This window comes from Malania oleifera, chromosome 12 (genome assembly GCF_029873635.1).
Source record: "Malania oleifera isolate guangnan ecotype guangnan chromosome 12, ASM2987363v1, whole genome shotgun sequence".
Classification (NCBI taxonomy): domain Eukaryota; kingdom Viridiplantae; phylum Streptophyta; class Magnoliopsida; order Santalales; family Ximeniaceae; genus Malania; species Malania oleifera.
The window spans coordinates 30157125-30180210 of NC_080428.1; the positions used below are offsets into that span (position 1 = coordinate 30157125).

Genomic DNA, 23086 nt, shown 5'->3' on the forward strand with positions numbered 1-23086 from the left:
CTTGAAGAATGAGAATAAATGGTGGGTAACACAATTAGAAAATCTAAGAGAATATCATGCTACCTTAGAAAAGAAAAAGATTGTGAAGATTTTGAAAATCATCTACTTATAAAGAAAAAATGAAAATTATTTTGGAATGATTTTCAAATCCCTAAATGTAAAAGATAACTTCGATAAAACCTTAAGAGTTAGAAAGAACAATATTTTCAAAAAGGGTTTATGGTTAGTCTATCAAACCCATAGTCATGCCTCACTAATTAAAAATAGAATATATAGGCATAATCTTTCATGTGCACATAAAGTTTGCTTATATTACAAAATAAAAGGGCACATCTGGCTTAATTGTTTATTTAAAAGTGCCAGAGGCTTAGATAAAGAGATGATATGGGTAATCATGAAAGCAAACCCCATAGGACCTAAGGATAAACGGATCCAAATTGACATTACCTCATTAGTCAATCCTTCCTTAGCTCTTAGGTTTTGTTTTAAGGGTTGTGATGACTAAAAGGCCCAGGAAGGGATTAAGGCTTGAAATGAAAAATCTTAGTACATGCATTCATCATACAACATTATTATCATAATAAGATTCTCAGAAGATAATTAAGGCAATATGATAATTCAAAGTTATACATATCCAATTTGATTTTAATGCACATACATCATGATGATTGGGTAAGATATGAAAATAATGGCTATGGCATGCAAACTTTGAATTGAAAAAGAAGATTGCTCTAAACATCTGAAACTTTTCATTTCTGAGATGAAATGCATAAATCTTATCTTAAAGAGCATTTTAGAAGCATGCTAAATTAAAATCCACTTCCAAATGGACAAAAGCATCCTTGCTTGGGATAAAATTCTTAATGCTTAATCCATGCTTGAATGTACAAATCTTAAGTTAAGCATACATTATCCATTGCACAAGCTTGCGGTTTAGGGAATCCATCTCACACTATATATCATTTAATCCTAAACCCATCCTTGAACTTAAAAGCCTTGAACAAGTAGCAGTCATTACTCTAGGCTATAAGCCCTAATGATCATATATTCCTATTCTATTAAGTGCTTATTACAAGACATCCTTCTTAGCCAAATTAGAGGCAACCTTGAAGGGATTCAAACTGTTCATCAAATTATAATAAAATCCCTATGTGCTAAATTCATTAATTTCTCTAATTTTCAGCTCATTTCCTTCACAAGAAATCTATACCAAACCAAGATCACATTTAGAAAAGATTTTACCTACTCATTGGTGCATATCCTTGCTCTTGATTGTGATCGTATCTAAAAGATACTTTCCATTCTCCGAAGAGCATTGTTCACAACATTCACATCTTCTATATGCTCTTTGCCCAAGTCTGGACATGATTATCACGAAAATATTTTGAAAAATGTCATGCCTTCTCCAAAATACTCTTCTAAACTTAATGAAAATTTTATTATTTAAGAGTATTTATCCAAATTCCCTTCTTAAAGCTCTCAAATGTTAAATCAAATCATTTAGAGCTTTACATCCTTAGCGTAGTGTTCAATGGCTAAAGTTATTGCCTAGGTCTCAATCTACATGAAGAAACATATTTCAAACAAACCTATGCATGAAAAATAAAATCCGAAGCCATTTGAACTTGAGCCTTTTACGAGTTGAAATTCATAAGAAAAGAGGCAGACATAGGCTTATCACTTTAACGAATATTCATTGTGACTTTTTGGTCCGATAAGCCTGAGGCATTCATCACCAAGCTTAAACCATCGAAAATCTTAAAAATCTTGGCTAATGGAATCAGAAAATTATGAAAAAGGCATAAAATGGATTAGCGCATAACTCACGGGGAGCATTACACTTTCATGTCTATACAAATTAAATGCTCTTATTATCTCATAACATTCATGCCCATATGCCTTAATAAATAACAATACTACACTAAACTCAAAATTATCCTCTATTCTTTACTATTTATATTCTTTGATGGATAGATTTTATATTTATGAATTGTTGATTGAACTACTGAATTGCACGCTTAAACTAGAATGCCTCTTGCATGGCAGATGTAGTGATGTGTATTGCATGCTGATAGTGGATATAGGTTATTGCATGCTTAAACTGAATTGTATATTGCTTGCTTGAATCTATTAGGTACAGGTTCTATGAAAAAAATGTCCAATTTACAGACGGCATGCTGCCGAAATTTCAAAAAAAAAAATTTCCCAAAATAAAACCATGTACAAAGATGATCATGATAAAATAAATGATAAAATATTTTTGAAAGGATGAGTGAAAATCAATTGAATAATTAAATTTCATCCTCACATAATCATCGAACTGTTTAGGGGAGTTAAGCTCCATCTCTATAGGAAGATCATAAAGGACTCATATACATCAATTCGCTTTTTGAATATTGAGGCTCTTTAGAAAACCGGAACATCATATCCAGCTTTTAAAGCAATATGATTAGATATGGAGTGTTTTCAGGGTTATGAACAACAAATCATGCCTTAATATACATTTTCTGATGTATCTATAGTCTATAGAGAGACTATACTGGGTTGGTGATAAAGATAGTATTAATTCATATCCAGTATAGTTGCTTTTTTGGAAAAGGCTTATACTACTATGCATAATGTAATAAATCTCTAACTAGTATAAGAAGTTTATTGCATCTAAGTTAGGATTCCAATCGAAAGGGGGAGCATCTATACTAAATTTCTTATCATGTTATGGTCATCAATAGTTCTTGCTTAGATGTAAATTTAATTTTATGTGGCAGGTGCTTAAATATGATAATTTTATTGAAAATCTTATTTTGAATTATATTGCTTAGCCACAAGTTCCTTGGTTTTGCCATATGATCTTGATTTAAATTGCTACATCCTTAGGATTTATATGGTTGTATTTTTTTAGTCATATTTTGCTTTGTGCTTTAACACCTACGAGGAAAATGTTTGTTGACTTTTTGAATCCGATCCCTATTTTGATGTTGAAAAAACACATATTTCTTATATGTGTATTTAGCATGTGAATAGGTCCATTAATTTAACACACACATAAGGAAACAACGATGGAAGCTTGCAGGAATTAAAGCCTATACGATCAGGTGCATTTGATGAAGTCAGAGGAGCAAAAGAAAAATAAGAGGACATTTATTATTTTATCTTGTAATGCATTTAAGTTTTATTTTAAAATTTGGTTTGTAATAATGTATACATCTTGCATGATATGATTTGAATGCTCAGAAAGAACCATAGACAAATCGTAGGAAACCTTTTTGGGTTTTCGCAAATGTTTAATCAAAATGTACTTTCTTTTATTAAAAGTCTTCTCGTTATTCTCAGTTTTTAACTTCAGCTACCTGCACTTTGCATTTACAAACAATTAAGTATATATGCTGAAAAGTAAAAAGAATAAGGTAAAAGAGTGGCACCACATTTTTTACGAGGTTTAACTTATCCCTTGCCTACGTCCTCGCCTTTGGCCAATACCACCAAAGGATTCCACTATACCATTCCTTTCCTGGCGGAACAAACCGTTACAAGCGATACCCCATGCTTAGACACTCCTTCAATTGGCTAGAACAATGCCTCTACAAGTGATACCCCACGCTAGGTCACTTTTTCAATAGGCTAGAGAAATACCTCTTTAAGCTATACCACATGGTCGGTCCAACGATCCAACAACCCAAAATCGTCAAAGAACTACAAGAGACAATAAATAAACTTTGCATACAATAATACTCTCACAAGAGCAGATTTGTACAATTTCAAACACTAGATACTTCAATATTTAAATATCAAATTGAAATAAGATTGAAGCTCAAGGGAATTTATCACCAAGTTCCTTCTAGATGAGAATTAGAAACTCAAAACTCAGTAGTATGATGATCAGCACTTCAGAAAGGTTGTAACTTCACCTGGTAATGAAGTTGGTAAAGGAAATGCTCACAGCGAGTTGTTGGAGGCAAGGACATAGGCTACGACCGAACCCTATAAAAACAACGGTGTTTAACTTCTTCTTCCTTACCCTTTTTACTTTTTTCAAGATATAATCTACATGCTTGAATATATTTTCATTATCATCTTGTTGATTATTAAATAGTGCTGAATATCAAATCTTGGTAAATATTTGAGATTGTGTTGAATATTTAAGAACTTTTTGAAATGAAGAACCTTGTTGAATATTTTGAACTAGCTAGACATATCTTGTTTGAGATCAAATATATATCAGTTGTATGATTAAAGCGTTGATTTGAACATTTAGAAAAGCTTATAACTTTGAGTTTGAAAGTAAATAGTCAGAGGTAAACTATTTATAAATTGATTTTAAGATTGAAGCTTTAGTACTGAAATAAACAAGTATTTTACAGAAGGAAAATATTATCTTTGCTGCAAATCTAATCTTAATATATATTAAACCATTGAGATATAAGGAGAAATAAGTAATTAACTGAATGTGGTAATTCTTTATTGTAAATTCAGATTTAGCATTGACTTCTACATTCATATTTAAAACTCCCCTTTGGTTTTGCACAATAGCTTCATAGAGATATCGATTGCGTTGGAAAAGGTTAAAGTAAATAAGAATTCCAAAAAATAAAATTTTTATATAACGCAATTCACTCCCGTCTTGGGATTACATCCTAATTTCAATTGGTATCGGAGCGTAGGTTGTAGTGTATCCTAATAAGTAGCTACAAAAAGATCCCTATGACACAGTTAGGAGTATCCCCCTTTAGCAAAGGCCAATCATCATCTAGACCTCCCATTTTTTGTGGTGTAAACTACTAATGAGTCCCTAAAATACATGATTTTAGACCTTTACCTTTGTTTATCCTCATTTTATTATGTTTTTACCTAGAGTTATCATTGTTCAGAGCTATGCAAAATTTGTTTGTCTTTTCAGGAAAAAACATGTTAAAACCATGGAGTTAGGCATTACAAGAAGCCAAGAAGGATTTGGAGGATTCAAAGCTTGAATTCAGAGATTCAATCAAACTCCAGAAGCTTCATATCATAAATAGACAAGAAGATGACGCTCTACTATATAGCGTGACTAGCAAACCACAGGAGCGACTTAGCCTTGCACTACAAACTCCAAGGTTCAGACTGAGATCTGAATGCTGCAAGGCTCAACCAAGTGCACAACCAAGTGATACCCTGGAGCAACCATATTGAGATACTGAGATGGAACTGAAATTCAAAAATAGTGAGAGTCTCGATGAAGTGTTCGACCAAGAGACCTTCTAGGGCGACTATGTCAAGATACTGATTTTTCCTGAGGATCAAGATACTGCAAGTCTCGACCATTAGCTCGACCACCAAGACTCTAAGGTGCGACAAAGTCGAAGACATTGAAGATTCAAATCCCCGACTTCCTATGAGATCATACTAGGCCATGCACAAGAATGCCAGAGGAGTGACTTGGTCAATAGCGACGATCTGCTGCGCGAGATTTGCTGCAAACTTTCTTAACTTGTAAAACAACCCTTGTAAGCCCTAGAGTCTAAAAGTATTTTCTATGAATACAAGCTCTGGGTGTAGTAATTCTTATAGATCTTGTGATTGAAAAATCTTGCAGGTCCCTTAGGAAACATATCTCTAATAAAGAGAAGGCTGAGTAGTCTAAACTGAAAGCAATGGCCGAAGATAACCCCCCCGTTCCCGCTGAACAAATCCTGGAACCATATGCTTCCCACTTACTTGCGGTGGGAGTGCAACACCTTTGGCCTATTAGGGAATACTTTGTACCTAATGCATACACATTGCCGTATTTTATCCGGTTCTTGGATGTTCAGGTGGCATAATTTGAGATAAAGACTTCAATTATTGCGATGCTTCCCAACTTTCATAGGAACTCGATGGAAAATCCTTATCAGCATCTAGATGAGTTCTTGGAAATTTGTTCCACCATCCATATCCCTAATTTCCATGATGATGCTCTCCGTCTTAGGCTCTTCCTATTCTCCTTGAAGGATAAAGCTAAATATTGGCCGACGTCCTTAGAACCGAACTCGGTGACTAATTAGGTCACCATGCAACATGAATTTCATAAAAAGTACTTTCTAATTAGGAAAACTAACCAGCTTCGGAGAGCCATCACAAGTTTCTCATAGATGGATGGGGAACTCTTTTTCAAGGCTTGGGAGTGCTTTAGGGACTTGCTTTGTAAATGGCCACATCACTAGATCTCTAAGTGGCAAAAAAGTCCAAACTTTCTACAAAGGGTTGGTTGAGAGAGATAGGTCCATGGTATATGCATCGTGTGGAGGTACTTTCCTCACTAAGCATGATAACGAGGCCTAGATTCTCTTTGAAAACTTGGCTGAAAACTCTCACCAGCACATGGTTGCCACCTGAATCCTTAATTCATCAACTTCTAAACCTAAGCAAGTTTACAAGTTAGCCATGAGCCAGGACTTAGCTCCTACTTTGCATGCCATATCCAGAAAGTAAAGGCACGAGGAAGTAAAGGCCACCCACCACTGGTATGAAAAGCTTTCTAATAACCTGTATTCAAAAGCATACAACCCTGGGTGGAAACAACATCCAAACTTCTTGTGAAGGCCAAAAGCTCTGGGTTTTCAAGCCCAAAGACCTCCGCAAGCCCAGAATGCTTTGCCTCCATAACCATACCAAAATCTTCAAAGTCATCCTAATTCAGCCCCCAGATTTTTAACCACCTAGTAGCCATCTCCCTCACAACCCAAGTATAACAAATTTCAAGAGATGGTGCTAAGTTCCTTTAAGAATATCGAAGCTGATCGTCAAGTGAATTGGAAACTCCTTCACTCTCACTCCCAATCCATTGTGAAGCTAGAAGCTACACTGGGACAACTAGCTGCCACCTTGAGTCGGAGAGATGAAGGTAAGTTGCCAAGTTAGCCTATAGTAAATCCTAAGGGACAATATGGGGTAGAATGTGAACCGGACGCTAGCCCCTCATCATATTCTGAGTAGGCCTAGGCAGTAACCACATTTCAAAATGGTAGGCTGATAGCTAAGCAATGCAAGGAGCAGCTGAGCACGGGGGAGACCCAAGACAAAAAACTAGAAGCACCCAATGTTGATTCATGCACTGTTCCTTCCTCTAGTCAAGTACAAAGACCATTGAGTCTCACGCCTACCACCAGAAGGACCAAACCTCACTTCGCCCCTATAGGACTTTTCACAGTTACCCAGTGACACATCTGGCAGACTCACTTGCATCCTCTATATTTATGAAAGAGGCTTCCACTGTGTCCATCACGGACATGTTTAAACAAGTGAGAGTGGATACGCCTCTCCTAAATGACATTAAGTAATCACTTGTGTTCATAACATTTCGTAGGGACTTGTCAACGTAGAGGATAGATTCATGGGTGCACATGGATGGTTTGGTTAAGCAGGCCGAGTATATGAGTTCCATAATACTAAAGCATCTTGTTCCTAAGATAAAAGACCCTGACTCAACTACTATTTCATATGTAATTGGCGATTACACCATTGTTAGGGTCCTTCTAGATTTAGGAGCAAATATGAACATCCTTTCATACTCGGCCTATAAAAAACTTAACCTAGGAGTGTTGCGACCCACCTTGGTTTCTTTATGCCTTGCTGATCGATCTCTTAAGCAAATCAAGGGTGTTGTTGTAGATGTGGTAGTCAAGATGGGAGAGTTCCACTACCTTGTTGGTTTCATCATTTTAGACATGGATACTTTCACAAACCCGATCCCTGTCCTTTTGGGATCCTAGCCACGGCTAGTGCCTGTATTCAATGTAGGATGGGGATTATGGACATCTCATGGGGCCATAAGCAACATAGGCTGAATATATTTAATGCTTCCCAACATCCTCTTAATGCCGCCCAAGTTGTGGATGAAGACGTGATTGACAAAATTGTTAGGGAAGCAACTCCTCCAATACTATGGCAACACCTTTGGGAAAGTATGCTTGAACTTGATAGCCCTACCACTGCTGAATTTGTGGACTATTTTGAGCAATTTATAATAAAACATGAGTGGGTCCCCAATTCTGAACATAAGTTGGGGGTATGCAACTTTGGGTGCGAGGAAGAAAAGAGAGAAGCCAATGCTACTTGGGAACTAGGATGAGTCCAATTTGAGCTTCAATGTGTTTGGATGAAGACGGTAAACTTAGAATTTTTAGGAGGCAACCCGATAGTTTTCATTTTCTTTTTAGGTTCTTAGAGTATTTAGAATAGATTAATTAGAAGTCAGAGTCCTTAGAACAGGTTTTAGGATAAGTTGGGGATGTGACTAACATGGTGACCATCATATACTTGGGTAATTAGGTCCAACCCTTGCATTGTGCTAAGTTTCAGTATTTTTTTAGAGAGTCAACCATGTCCACAACCAGCACCGAACTGTGTGTGCCCTAGTCGACAACCCAACAATGTCATTTAAAACAAGCTTTCAAGCTTGACTCTTTTCCCGCTTCGTCGTTCTCCTTTCGGCCTTGTCACTAGTATTAGTCCACACTCACCTAAATGTCTTCTCCATCATTGTACCAACTGTTAATACTAATGACATATACATGGTGCTTTTGGTTGGCATTGGTTTTAAGTGCTACAGTGTATTTGCATGCATGCTAGTATGGTATTATATATTGCAGGTACACTCTTTGTTCTTACTGGCACCATACGCTGTCCTATCCCTTGCCCGGGTGCTACTTTTCTTTCAACACTTCAAAGAGGACAATGAAGTTCTAAGTTGGGGTTAGGGGGTGGCACACTGCATGACACATTCATGCACAAAAATGACACAATTTTAAATTTTTGAAAAAAAATTTCTAGTGAACTATGCTAACATATTTTATACCCTCTACATACACCTATATAACCTAATGTAACGTGCATAAGCTTTTTAGTAATATGATTTCATTATGCTCACTAACAATATAGTAAATTAGTTGTGTAAAGGTCATATAACATGGCCGACAACTTGATATTACTTTAGGTCGTTGACTAGTGGTTTGTTCGGATTAATACTACAATGTAAACTCTAGTATTTACATGGTACTTCATGGGGCTAAAAACACACTTACACATGATTTGTAACACTTAGAGTTCTTTGAGAGCATTTGAGAGAACAACCGTGATGACCATGACACCTTGTGACGTTTTGTTCAGCCATTCGTTCATTGCTCGAGTTTTTTACGTCAAACTCTGAGTTTATAAAACTCAACTTTCCTTCTTTTTCTGGATTTTCTTTGACAACTAGTCTTTGCTCTTGTATTTTCTAGCCTAGAGGTGACATCAAGTGGGGAAATATAAATGTAGGTCTTGTAGCTTACTCAAGACATAAAGGTTAAGCCCCCCCTAGAGACTGACTTTTTTCATGGACTCCTGTTCGAACTATGCTCTCATTGGAAACAAGAAGACAATATAAAAGGTGATGATTGTTTTAGCTGACCATGCAAAGAAGAAAAATGAAAAATAAAGAGAAACCTGAGCAGAGAAAAATGAAAACAAAAATATACACCTGCTTTGAGAAAAGATAAAAAGGTCAAGCTAAGGACACACTACGAATCTGTATGTATGAAGGGTCTTCCGACCAATGCATTTGCTGCATTCACGCAAGTCTGGGAATAAGTTCCTCGAGAGCATTTTTGATTAAATGTGGCAAGTGAATGAGAAGATTCTAGGGTGAAGTACCCGACACCTTAGAAAGGGCTAGATTCTTTTCTTATAAGACTAGTTCACTCCACACTTCTAGCGTTAGTTCTTCAAATATGTGGGACGATTGATCATGACACTCTTCCTCACATATGAGAGTGAACCAATTCTTGAATTCAGAGGATAAATCAGTGAGGTTGAGTCAAGATGACCATTTTGTAGGTGCCTTCGAGCATTCTAAGTGAGACAAATCACATCCTTTACACATGCCCTGTGACGTGGCCTATTCGTACTTGGATTTACATGCTAATATTAACTTTGAATTATAATCATGCGTTGATTCCTTGCGAGTGGTGTCTTGAGATAGCTGTGTTGTGTTGAGTTTTGTATGATTGAAATGCTGCAGAGTGTGTGTATAATGGAGTTGTGTATGAAGGGATTTGTACGTAATAAGGCTATATCTCTGTATGTAACATGGTATGAATATGTTGCATGTGTTCTTATATTTTGTTTACTGCACTGGTGTTTGTGGGTGTCACCCTGGAAACCCTCATGAGACTAGAACTCATCCACTAGGATCAAGCTAGGGGTTTAAAGCCTTGTTGCATACGATAAATGTAATCGTATTTCCTGCAAAAGAGGATATAGGTAGGATTTGGTAGTTTTCTTAGATTTTGCTTTGCTCGAGGACTAACAAAGTGTAAGTTGGGGGTTGTGATGAGTCCCTAAAATACATGATTTTAAACCCTTATTTACCTTTGTTTATCCTTATTTTATTATGTATTTACCCAGAGTTATCATTATTTAGATCTATACAAGGTTTTTTTGTCTTTTCAGGAAAAACAGGTTAAAACCATGGAGTTAGGCATTACAAGAAACCAAGGAGGATTTGGAGGATTCAAAGCTCGAATTCATACATTCAGCCAAGCTCAAGAAGCTTTAGATCATAAATAGACAAGAAGATGATGCTTGACCACATGGCGGGACCAGCAACCATAGGGGCGACTTAGTCTTCCAATGCAAACTCCAAGGTTCAAACTGAGATCAGAATGTTGCAAGGCTCGAGCAAGTGTGCGACTAAATGACACCCTAGAGCGACCATGTCGAGATACTGAGATAGAATTGAAATTCAAAAATACCTAGAGTCTCGACAAAGTGTTCGACCAAGAGACCTTTCAAGGCGACTATGTCAAGATACTGAGATTTCCTGAGGATCGAGGCACTGCAAGTCTCGACCATCAGCTCGACCACCAAGACGCTGAGGCGGGACGAAGTTGAAGACATTGAAGATTCAAATCCCTGACTTCCCATGAGATCTGACTAGGGCACACACAAGAATTCCAGAGGATCGACTTGGTCGATAGCAATGATTTGCTACGCGAGATTCACTACAAACTTTCCTAACTTGTAAAACAACCCTTGTAAACCCTAGAGTCTAAAATTATTCGCTACGAACACAAGCTTTGGATTCCTTTTTGGCCTCTTTTAGGTTAGTGACAGACCTTGGAAGTCATTTAGAGCCAAGTCAAAATAGGAATAGAGTAGTTTCGGTTCATATATGGAGTGTCCGACGACCTGTGACAATCGGCGGCATTTATACAACAATCGTGTATATTAAGATCTTCTTTTGTACTTCCTAGCGTTAGTGACAAACGTGATGAATGCAAAGTGATGATCTTTTTACATGCTTTCATTTACAGATTTCCTTTACTGCTTTCATTTATGGTTTAGATTGTGATGATGTTTAGTGACAAGATTAGTACCTATATTGCTTCAATCAAGTACGCATATTAGGCCATAGTCTCCCATAGAGGTTCTTGTGATTGTTGTGCTAGAGTATACTCTAGTTCCCGACCATGCTCCGGACGGCTAGTGCACACTTGCTACTATATACCTTCAAACGACTCCTTGGATTATTTAGTTGGGTTCCAGTTGGTTTAGTATGGTAAAATCACAGAACTTGGAGTAATCAGAACAACATCCCAAACTATACTCGTGTCTAAACACTGCTTTGTAGGAGTAGAGTTAATATAGATTTACTTGCTTTCATTTAATTTCTTTCTAGTAGTTGGTTAGATTTCACCCATTGAAAAATACCACTTTTTACTTCTTTTTCATAACAAAGCTATAATAAACTAATTTGGAAGTGGTTTGATAACTACGCTTTAAGTATCTATGGATCGATACCCGACTTACCCACTATCTATTGAACTTGGGATAATTAGGTTTTATAAATATTTTTTTTGGTAGTTAAGGACCCAATCCCTGGCAAGCCTACCAACTGCACCTTCTGGAAACAATGAATAAGAATATTTTTGCAGACTATGGATTATAAGGTATGGAAAGTGGTCACACATGGTGACTTGATTCCAACAAAAAATATAGATAACAAAGAAGTCCCAAAAGAAGAAAAGGAATTAACTGACATAGACATGAAACAACTTTCATTCAACTTTAGTGCAATGAATGCACTATATTATGCCTTAGATGCAAAAGAATTCAATAGAGTCTTGTGTTGTAAATCAACTAAGGAAATATGGGACAAGTTAGAGGTTACCTATGAAGGAACAGTAAATGTTAGGGATAGTAGAATAGACATGCTCACTAGTGACTATGAGGCCTTTAAGATGAACCCAGAAGAATCTATCACTAGCATGTACACTAGGTTCACCCATATAATAAATTCCCTCAATGCAATAGGTAAAAATGATTCTACCTATGAAATGATTAGGAAAGTTCTAAGAGAACTTCCTTTTGTTTGGGAACCTAAGGTCACTACCATAACAGAAGGCAGAAATTTGAAAAATACTTCCTTAGATGAAATAATTGTCTCACTTCTCACATATGAGATGGCGATTAATGAAATAATTGCTGAGGGTGGTAAACAAAAGAAGACAATAGCCCTAAAAGCTTCAAAGGAGAGTTATAGTGAGGAAGAAGACAATGAGGCAGATGACGACGATTTAGTTCTATTCACTAGACGGTTAGGCAAATTCTTTAATAAGAATAAAAGATTTGTTAGAAAATTCGAAGGGTCAAAAACAGATAAGGGTGAGACTAGTAAGAGAGAAACAAAGAATAATAAAACCCCTATATGTTATAACTCTAAGAAAGTAGGACATAGGAAGCCTGATTGTCCACAACTCAATAAAATGCCAAGAAGAAGAAGAAAAAGAGAGCAATGAAAGCAACTTGGGATGACTCAAACTCAGGTGACTCAGAAAGTGAATCAAGTGATCATGAGATTGCTAACCTGTGCTTCACTACGAGAGACAATGAGGTATGCTTTAAGTCCACACCAACAAAAGATAAATGGTACTTGGACTGTGGGTTCTTGAGGCATATGACCATAGATAAGTCCAAGTTCACCTTGTTGACACTAAAGGATGGTGTTGGATATGTCATATTTGGAGACAATGCTAAAGGCAAAATTATCAGCATTGGTAAAGTTGCTAAGAAACCCTTTTTGGAGATTGATAATGTTTTATTAGTAAAAGGGTTAAAACATAATATGCTTAACATTAGTCAATAAGTGACGAAGGTTTTGAAGTAACTTTCAAACAAGATAAATGCATAATTGAACATAGTGAAAAGCATAAAACCTTGTTTATTGCTAATCGGGTTGACAACTTATATTAAATTAACTTTGAGAACCTGATATCTTAAGAAGTCCAATGCTTCACTACTGTAAATGAAGCTAGTTGCTATGGCATAGGAGATTAGGACATGCCAGCATGGATCAATTGTCTAAATTAACAAAGAAAAACTTAGTCAGGGGCTTACCTAGCACTAAGTTTGTTAAGGACAAAGTGTGTGATACTTGTCAACTTGGAAAGCAAACCAAGACAAGATCCAAGAAAAAGAAGTATATCTTCACTGGTAGGCCACTAGAACTTATTCATTTAGATCTCTTTGGTTCCACCAGAACTCAAAGGCTTGGAAGAAAGCAATATTCATTCGTCATAGTTGATGACTACTCCAGATTTACCTTGGTGCTTTTCTTATCCTCCATGGATGAAGTCGGTAAGATGTTGATTAACTTATGCAAGAAGCTTCAAAATGAGAAGGGGTATGGCATTCAAAACATTAGGACTAATCGAGGAAGAGAATTTAAGAATAAAGATGTTAAGAATTATTGTATTGAACATGGAATATCCCATAACTTCTCAGCACCTCGTACCCCTAAAAAAAATGGAGTTATTGAGAGGAAAAATAGGTCACTTCAAAAGATGGTTAGGACCATGCTGAACGAGCATAACCTGCTTAAATATTTTTGGGTTGAAGCGGTGAACATCACGTGTTATGTAATGAATAAAGTCTCAATAAGGACTAGCCTAAAAAAGACTCCATATGAACTCTAGAAAGGAAGAAAACCTCGTATATCTTACTTCCATGTTTTTGGACGCAAGTGCTTTTTCCTAAATGACAAAGGGGACCTAGGAATGTTTGATGCCAAATCAAATGAAGGAATCTTCCTAGGATATGTTGAGAAAAGAAAAGCCTTTAGAGTCTACAACAAAAGGACTTTTTCAATTAAAGAATCAATTCATATAGAATTTGATGAGGCTAATCCATTTTCTCCTAAACCTATTGATATTGATGAAATTGAAGTAAGAAAAGGTTTAGAAGACTTAGAAATTCAGGAAATAAAGGATGAGAGTAATGAAATCAATGCACCTTTAAATGATTACTCTCATGGTAGATCTAAATTGCCTAAGGAGCGAAAGTTTGTAAGGAATCACCCCATAGATCAAATTATAGGTGATGCTTCATAAGGAGTGTCCACTAGATCATCATTAAAGAATCTGTGCAATCATTGTGCATTCCTACCTCAAGAGGAACCCAAGAACATCAATGAGGAAATTAATGATGAATCATGGATAGCTGCCATGCAGGAAGAGCTGAATCAATTTGAAAGGAATAAGGTTTGGGAGCTAGTTCCTAACGCTAATCACTCTATAATTAGCACAAAATGGGTATTCAGAAATAAAAAGGATGAGAACGAAATTGCAGTCCATAACAAGGCTAGATTTGTAGCTCAAGGTTACAATCAGGAAGAAAGAATATACTATGATGAGACCATTGTTGGCCCAACAAGGCTTACGAATCTTATTTTGATGATAATAAATCAAGGAAATTTAACATGTTTTGGTTAAAGTGATGATGTTTCAGGAATCAAGCATTAGAGTTCAAGATCAAGTGATCACAAGTGATATTGAAAGCCTACATTCCAAATAAGTGATCGAAAGAAAGTTCAAAAGATCAAAGAAAGATAAATCTTATGATAGCTTAAAGAATATTGAAGCTCAAGTCAAGATGGACTCAAAGAAAGATATACATGAAGACTTCACATTTAGAATGATTAAGTCTTAAGAAAGTCTTATGTAAGTACTTCAATTGAAAGTCAATACAGATGCTTTGAAGCTCTTTAGGAATGATTATTAACTTTGAAACCCATTCTTAAAACCTTGGAAAATACACTTTTCAAATTTCAAATCAAAGATTCCAAGATTAAAAGCTAAAATATTTTTAAGAAACAAAATCTTAAAAACACTAAAATTGCATGCTCAGGTGCTTGATTGAGTTTTCTTAGGCGATTGACCTGTTATATGGTTTTTAAGAAATGCATACAAAACTATGATAGGCGCCTCATATATCCTTCTCAAGCGACTGACAGGTTTTTGAGGTTGAGTCAGATGACTGATTGAACACTCTTAGGCGCTTGACATAGCACTGACTTTTGAAATTTGTTGTATTTTTAAAGCGACAGGCACCTGACACTATTTTGATAGGCGACTGACGTTCGTAAAATTTAAAATAAAGCAGCGTGAAAAGCTTTCCAAAAATGATTGCTTGGGTTCCAAACTTTGTATAAACTTGGGAAATATTCTAAGTAAACTTAAGAAACACGAAATTACTTTTAGAACTCTATAAATACATGGAAAACCAAAGGATTTATACACAACTACATACAATCAGCAATCAACGTCTATAATTCTCATACTCTTCAAAAGCTTTCTTGCTCACACATCCTTGCTGAAGTATTACTAAGTTTTTGCTGATACAACCACATGGTTCTTGTGTTCTTACTGAGATCTTTCAAACTAAAGAAGAACCTGGTGATTAACTTCTTGAGCTTCAAATTCATTCTTTATTGATATTTAAATTGAAGTATATTAGTTGTGCTCCAACTTGTACTAATCCACTATATTTTGAGAGTGTCTTTGTACACAAGAATTGTTTTTCTTCTTGTTGTGTTTGACGATTCAAGTTGTTGAATCGTTGTACCAAGCGTGGGGTATTTCTTGGAAACAAGGGCTCTATCCTATTGGAAGGAGTGTGTAAATGGTTTGCTCCACCCGGTTAAAAGAGTGGTATAGTGCAATCCTTAGGTGGTGTACCGAAGGCGAGGATGTAGGTAGGTATAGCCGAGCCTCGTAAAAATCTCGGTGTCACTCTCTTCCATATTCTCTTTAATTTTCTACATATATAAACTGTGTGGTTGTGTATTTAATCTGCTGAAATTAATTTGCTTTTGGGAATTACAGAGACCATAAGGGTGTACGTTGATTGATCAATATTATATTGTGGAAACCGCAAGGGAGTACATTGATTGGTTAATACCAAAACTCATTAATATATTGGTTGGTTACATACTTAAATTTAAGATGCTTATTTGATATCAATATTTGAATTTTGGAAGCTTTGTTGAATACCTTATTGATTGGATTGGTATATGCAAAAGGATTGTTGGCTGGACTTTTAAAGTTGCAAATCAATATCATTGTGTGATTGCTGAATATTAATTTGTTGGGTTAACTCTTAACTAAAGGAACTCGTAAAATAAAAAGGTTTCAAAGAAAATTTTAAAAACCCAATTCACCCCGCTCTTGGGAGTACACCTTAGCTTTTCAACCTTTGCTCCAGTAGCTAGAATGGAAGTGATAAGAATGTTGCTAGCCTATGAATCTCACAAGAATTTCAAACTTTATCAAATGGATGTAAAGAAATACCTAAAGAAGAAAAAAAAATGACCGACAATGACCATAAGATGTTGCAAGTAAATTTAAGTGCTATGAATGCTTTATATTGTGCTCTTGACATAAATGAATTCAATTGGGTCATGACATGTAAATTAGCTAAAGAAATATGGGATAAACTAGAGGTAACCTATGAAGGAACAATTGATGTTAGAGATAGTTGAATCGACATGCTCATAAGCGAGTGTGAGGCTTTTAAGATGAACCCGGATGAAACTATCACTAGTATGTATACGAGGTTCACCCATATAATAAACTCCCTCAATGCCTTAGGGAATTTCTCTATATATGAGATGATCTAAAAAAATTTTAGAGGACTTCCACCAATTTGGGAACTTAAATCCACATCAATTACGGAAGGAAGAAATCTCAAGAATACCTCCCTATATGAATTAAATGGACCACTTCTTACTTATGAGATGACTATGAATGAAAGGAATTCTGAAAATAACAAACAAAAGAAATCAATAGCCCTTAAAACTACAAGAGAAAGTTCTAGTGACGAAGAAGATGATAATGAAATAGATGACGATGAAATAGTATTGCTCACTAGGAGACTCGGAAAATTCTTCAAGAAAAATAAGAAATTTGCTAGAAGGTTTAGAGGTTCAAAATCTGAAAAAGGAGAAACAATAGAAAAGAAAACTAATAATGAACCTCCTATATGTTACAATTGACAAAAGGTTGAACATATTAAACTTGATTGTCCACAGCTCAAGAAAGACAAAAAGAAGAAGAAGAAGGCTATGAAAGCTACTTCATGGGATGACACAAGCTCAAGTGAATCGGAGAACGAATCAAGTTAACAAAAAGTAGCGAACATGTTGGCCTAACATGACTTTCGAATCTTGTTTAGATGATAACAAAGAAAGGTTAATTTAACAAGTTATTGTTTAAGTGATAATATTTTAGGAAACCTAGAATGACAAAGTTCAAAAGGTCCAAAGAAATGAAATTCCAAGGTCACAAGTACCATAAAGCTATACTTCATCAACAAGGTGAACGAAAGAAAAGCTCAGGAGGACTAAGATGTTCAAAACATGTGGAATCTTAAAGAATACTCAAGCTTAAGGAAAAGATAAGTCAAAGCAAAGAAATACATGAAGACTTCAAACTTAGAGAGTTTTTAAGTCTTTTGGAAGTCTTATGTAAGTATTTCATTATAAATATCATTTTGAATGCTTTGAAGCTCATTAGGGGTTGATATGGATTTAAAGACCTTACTTTCAAAATCCCAAAAAATGCTTTTTAAATGTATCAAAGCAAGATGGCTAGGATTTTGGAAACAAACCTCAAAAATAGTTTTTATAACTATTTAGGCGACTAAGCTTTAGACCTCGGGTGACTAAAGATTTTCCTGAACTAATTTTGAATAGGTAGTGAAGGTTTAGGCAACTGATCCCTGAATCCTCAAACACTTGACCCTGTTTTAACATGAAATTTTGAAGTGTTCAAGAGGATCAGACAATTGACCCCTAAGGGCTCAAGCGACTGACCCTCGAACGACTAGTTTTTAAAACAACCTTTTAAATTCAAATTTGAAGTTGCTTGTGCCCCAAACTTTGTATAAACTTGGGAATCACTCCAAGTAACTTGGGCAACATGAATTTAGTGCTTTTTGAGCCTATAAAAACATGATTTCTTCAATAAAACCTATACAAAGAATTGAAAATTAGTTTTCAAGCTATATTGCTCACTCTCTCTCAAAGCCCTCTTGCACACATACTCTTGCTGAGAATTTTCTAAGACGAACTGAGTCTTTGATCACTGATCTGAAAGTAAATCTTTTGAGGTTTGATACAAATCAAGAGAAGAATCTCGGTGACATACTTCTTTGAGCTTCAATTCAATTCTCTTTGATATTTACTTTGAAGTATTAGCTATTCTATATTTGTTCTAACCACCTCTATATGATAGCATCTTTTGTACACAACAATCATTTCTTGTTTCCTGTTTTATTTGACGGTTCAGGGTTATTGGATCATTATACCGAGCATGGGTAATCACTTGGAGAGGGGGCTCCACCCTAATTGAAGGAGGTATTGTAATGATTTGTTCCGCCCGTAAAGGAACGCTATAATGGAATCCTTAGGTGGTCTTGCCTAAGGCGAGGATGTAGGCTGGGTATAAGTCGAACCTCATAAAAACTCAGTCTCACTCTCTACCCTTTCTCTTTAATTTTTTTTGTATATGTAAATTGTGTGGTTGTGTATCTAAGTGCAGGAAGTTGAAAGTTCAAGATTGAGAAAACTTTTAATTTAAGAGAGTGCATTGATTAATCATTTATGGAAACCTTAAAAGGAATACGTTGACTAATCATTTGCGGAACTCTTGGTTAAAAGGAAGTACCAATATTCATATATACATGGCTTTATTTAAACTCTAAGTTAAGTTTTGCAAACGCTGAATCAAGGAAGTGCTGCAGGTCATATAATTGGTTAAGTATCTTGTGATTGATTGATTGATAAACATTGTTGAAAGCATCTCATTAAGAATCATTGGTCTATGTTAATATTAAGTGTGGATTTTAGTTGGTATAATTAAGCATTAAAAAATTATTCTTGAGTGTTTTCTAAATTTACACAAGTTTTTGAATCAATAAAAAGATTTTAAAGACACTTTTTAAAGCCCAATTCACCCCCCCTTTTGGGACTACACCATAATTTTCAATTGTATCAGAGCGGGGTTATAGCAAATCTTAATTAGAAGCTATATAAAGATCTAAATGGCACACATAAGCGTAGCTCCCTTTGGAGAGGGTTAATCCTCAACCAGACCGCCAATCTTTTGTGGACTTAACTATACTTTTTGGAAACAAAGAATGAGAATCTACCTTTAAACCATGGATTGGAAAGCATGTGATCTTATTCCTACCAAACTTGTAGATGGAAAAGAAATGCCCAAAGAAAAAAAAGACATGACTGAACATGACTATAAGACTATATTGTTCTATTGACATAAATGAATTCAATAGGGTCATGGCATGCAAAACAACAAAAGAAATATGGGGCAAACTAGAGGTAACCTATGAAGGTACCGTTGATGTGAGAGATAATAGAATTGACAAGCTTACTAGCGAATATGAAGCTTTTAGGATGAATCCAGATGAATCCATTACAAATATGTACACTAGGTTCACTCATATTATAAACTCCCTTAATGTTATAGGGAAAACTTACTCTACTTATGAGATGATCCGAAAAATCCTTAAAGGTCCTCCACCCATTTGGGAACCCAAAGCCACAGCTATAATGGAAGGAAGAAACCTTGAGAATACCTCACTAGATGAACTAATTCGATCTCTTCTTACATATGAGGTGGCAATAAATGAAAGAAGTGGAAAATCTAAAGCCCAGGAATCCATTGCATTTGAAGCCTCAAACGAAAGCTCTAGTGATGAAGATGAAGAAGAGATGGATGTAAATGAAATAACTTTCACAACCAAGAAACTTGCAAAAATCCTTCAAAAGAAGAATAAATTTACAAGAAAAATTCAGAACTCAAAATTAGACGAAGGTGAAGAAAAGGAAATCAGTAAGAAGAAAACAAAGGCTAAGCTTCCAGCATGTTACAATTGTAAGAAATTTGGACACATAAAACCGGATTGTCCAAAACTTAAGAAAGATTCCAAAAAGAAAAAGAGAAAGGCAATGAAAGCCACTACATGGGATAATATTAGAACAAGTAGTTCAGATAGTGAATCAAGTGACCAAGAGGTTGCTTGCTTTATGACATGGGATGATGATGAAGAATAAAGCTTCTCATCCAAATCATTTAATGATTATTGTGATGATTCATCTAATGAATCCAATGATTATAGTATGCCATCTTATGAACAACTACAAAAGGAACTATTCAAGGTTCATAAGATTCTAGTTTATATGACTAAACGATACACATCATTGAAAAATAAGAATGAAAGTGTAATGAAACAATTGGAATCTCAAAAACATGCTGAAAGAGAAAAATTTGAAAATTAAGAGATCAGAAAGCAAGAATGAAAAGGTGATAAAAGAATTACAAGATCTAAGATCCCAAACTTCCGTTGATAATGAGAAAACCCAATATATTTTTGAACTAGAAAACAAAATTAACAAGATGCATTAAGATCAAGTAAAGCTGCAAGAAAAGGGTAAAAATATACAAAACTCAAAAATCTGTGATCTTAAGAGAAAAATTGAGGATCAAGCCAAAATTATCTATAACTTCACTAAAGGAAAAAAAAAATCTTGATAAAATGATTTGCACGCAAAGAATGTCCTTGAATAAAGAAGGCATAGGATTCAATGGAGTTGAGAATACAAGGAAAAAGAACCTCTATATAGGGTACTTTGCAAAAGCCTCCAAAGATTATGCTAGCACCTCCTAAAATGCTTACACTCACACCACATGCTTCCTATATAAGAACAAAGGACACTTAAAGTTTGAATGTCCATTAAATAGAAATAGTGTAAAAATTAAACAAGTTTGGAAAGTAAAAAAAACATTTCTTGATAAATCATCCAGACCCAAGAAAGTATGGATACCTAGATGAAGCCTAGTTTACACAACTAAGGACTCCAAAGATATTAGGATTAGTCATTCCCTTTTTAGAAAATATGAAAACCAATTAATCCAATACAAGGATATTAAACCAGTAGAAATCTTGAAAAAGAGCTTATGAGATGATGGAAATCTATAATATTAAAATAAACAAATACAAAATATTATTGTTGGCCAAAAATAAAGAAAACTTGGAGTGTTCAAAGCTTATCTTCAAAGATCAAGGAAGCCATATGCCTCAAAAGCCAATTTGAAAAGATATTTGAAGCCTGATAATATGATAAATGAAAAGAAGGAAGAGTTCATGTTAAGTAAAAATAAAAATTTTTAGAAGGATAAGAGGGTCAGGCGACTGAGCTTAAAACCTTAGTCAACTAAACAGAGAAAAATGGGGGGTCAGGCGCTTGAGCCTTTAGACCTTAGGCTACTGATGTGCTACTGCCTACTGAAATATTAATTTTACAATTTGTTAGGTGATTGAGCCCAAAACTTCAGGTGCCTAATGTAATGGGTCTTATAAATTTCAAGCACGAAAAACCCTCACTTTTCAGACTCCAGGTTACTTACCTCTATTCCATCACTCACCCAAGCCTCCTTCTCTTAATCTCCCTTAATTCTTAGCTCCAAATCCCTCAAATCAAATATTCCTAATCACTCTTCTACACCTTTTCCCATGGTTTCTAGGGTATCACTAGGCTAGTTCATTTGATCCTTCAAAATCAATGATGCCTCACACCAAAACTATGACAAACTGAGGTCCTTCTTCGGGGAGAGATGATAATAACATCGAACAATGGCTCATGACTTCTTAATCAAAGCATTGATATCGATCTCATCTTCGTTCTAAGGAACCAATTTTTGGTAAGGTCATAGATACCTCCTTCTTTGATTCAAAATTTCTTGAAATCCTGCTAGTGTTTCGGAATATTGGTTGGAAGAATTTTGTAGCTCATCAATCCAAAGGCCTGTATCCAAACCTAGTGAAGATCTTCTATGCGAATATGATACATGGGGAAAATGTACTAACCACTGAGGTTAGGGGAAAGAAGATAGTTTTACCTCCACAAACTTTAGCTTCTATTTTGCATATTAGCCTAGGAGAATTTGAGTGTCCAGCATTTGCTCAAACATGGATTCTAGAACAAGGTTTCACTTCCAAGGAATTCTTGCCACTAATTATGGTAAAGGAATCCTATTTACTTTGGCATTTATCCAATGTACAAACAGTTGAATATTCAAGCTTAAATACTTCATAAAATTATCACAAACAGCATCCTACCAAAAGTTGGTTCATATGATCACCTCTCCTATGTAGATTGTTTTGTGTTATGGTGTCTGCTAAAAAGGGAAGAAACTCAATCTATCTAGCTTAATTCTGAAGTGGATCTGGGCAAAATTAGAAGCAAGTTGAGTCACTTTTCCATATGGTGGTGTTCTTAACCTTCTTTTTGCTCACCTTAATGTTACTACCCCTACTGAACTGTTCATAAAACGTACACAATACGACTTTTTCCATTCCACAACCTTGAAATAAATGGGATATGAAAAGCATGAGCAGGGTTGGTTTTTGAAAGGAGGACAACCACAAAGGCCAACAACTATACCTCCTCCACCTCCAGATCAGCAATAAGGACCTTCAATTGACACTCCTTCTCGGTTTGTACCCTTCCACCTTAAGTTCACTACATTAAGCAGAGACATGCATTCAGGCCTCCAATCACTTTAGGAGAATGTATCCTTACTTCACACTATGTGCTCCTCACTTGACCAACGCCTTACTCGCATAGAGCAGTATAGGGCTAGCTCATCTCGGAGTGTTGATCTGATGGATACTAGCTCTGCCCCTCATAGTGATGCTTCATTTGATGAAGAATCTAAAGAAGGAAGTGAGAAGGGTG

General features: G+C 35.6%; 1 non-coding gene across 1 annotated transcript; it reads right to left on the minus strand.

Annotated features, from left to right (window-relative positions):
• Positions 1-6072: 6072 nt before the first annotated feature.
• On the minus strand, positions 6073-6178 carry LOC131145348 (small nucleolar RNA R71). The gene has a single exon (XR_009134131.1). It is a non-coding gene; the product is annotated as a small nucleolar RNA R71 (small nucleolar RNA).
• Positions 6179-23086: the final 16908 nt, after the last annotated feature.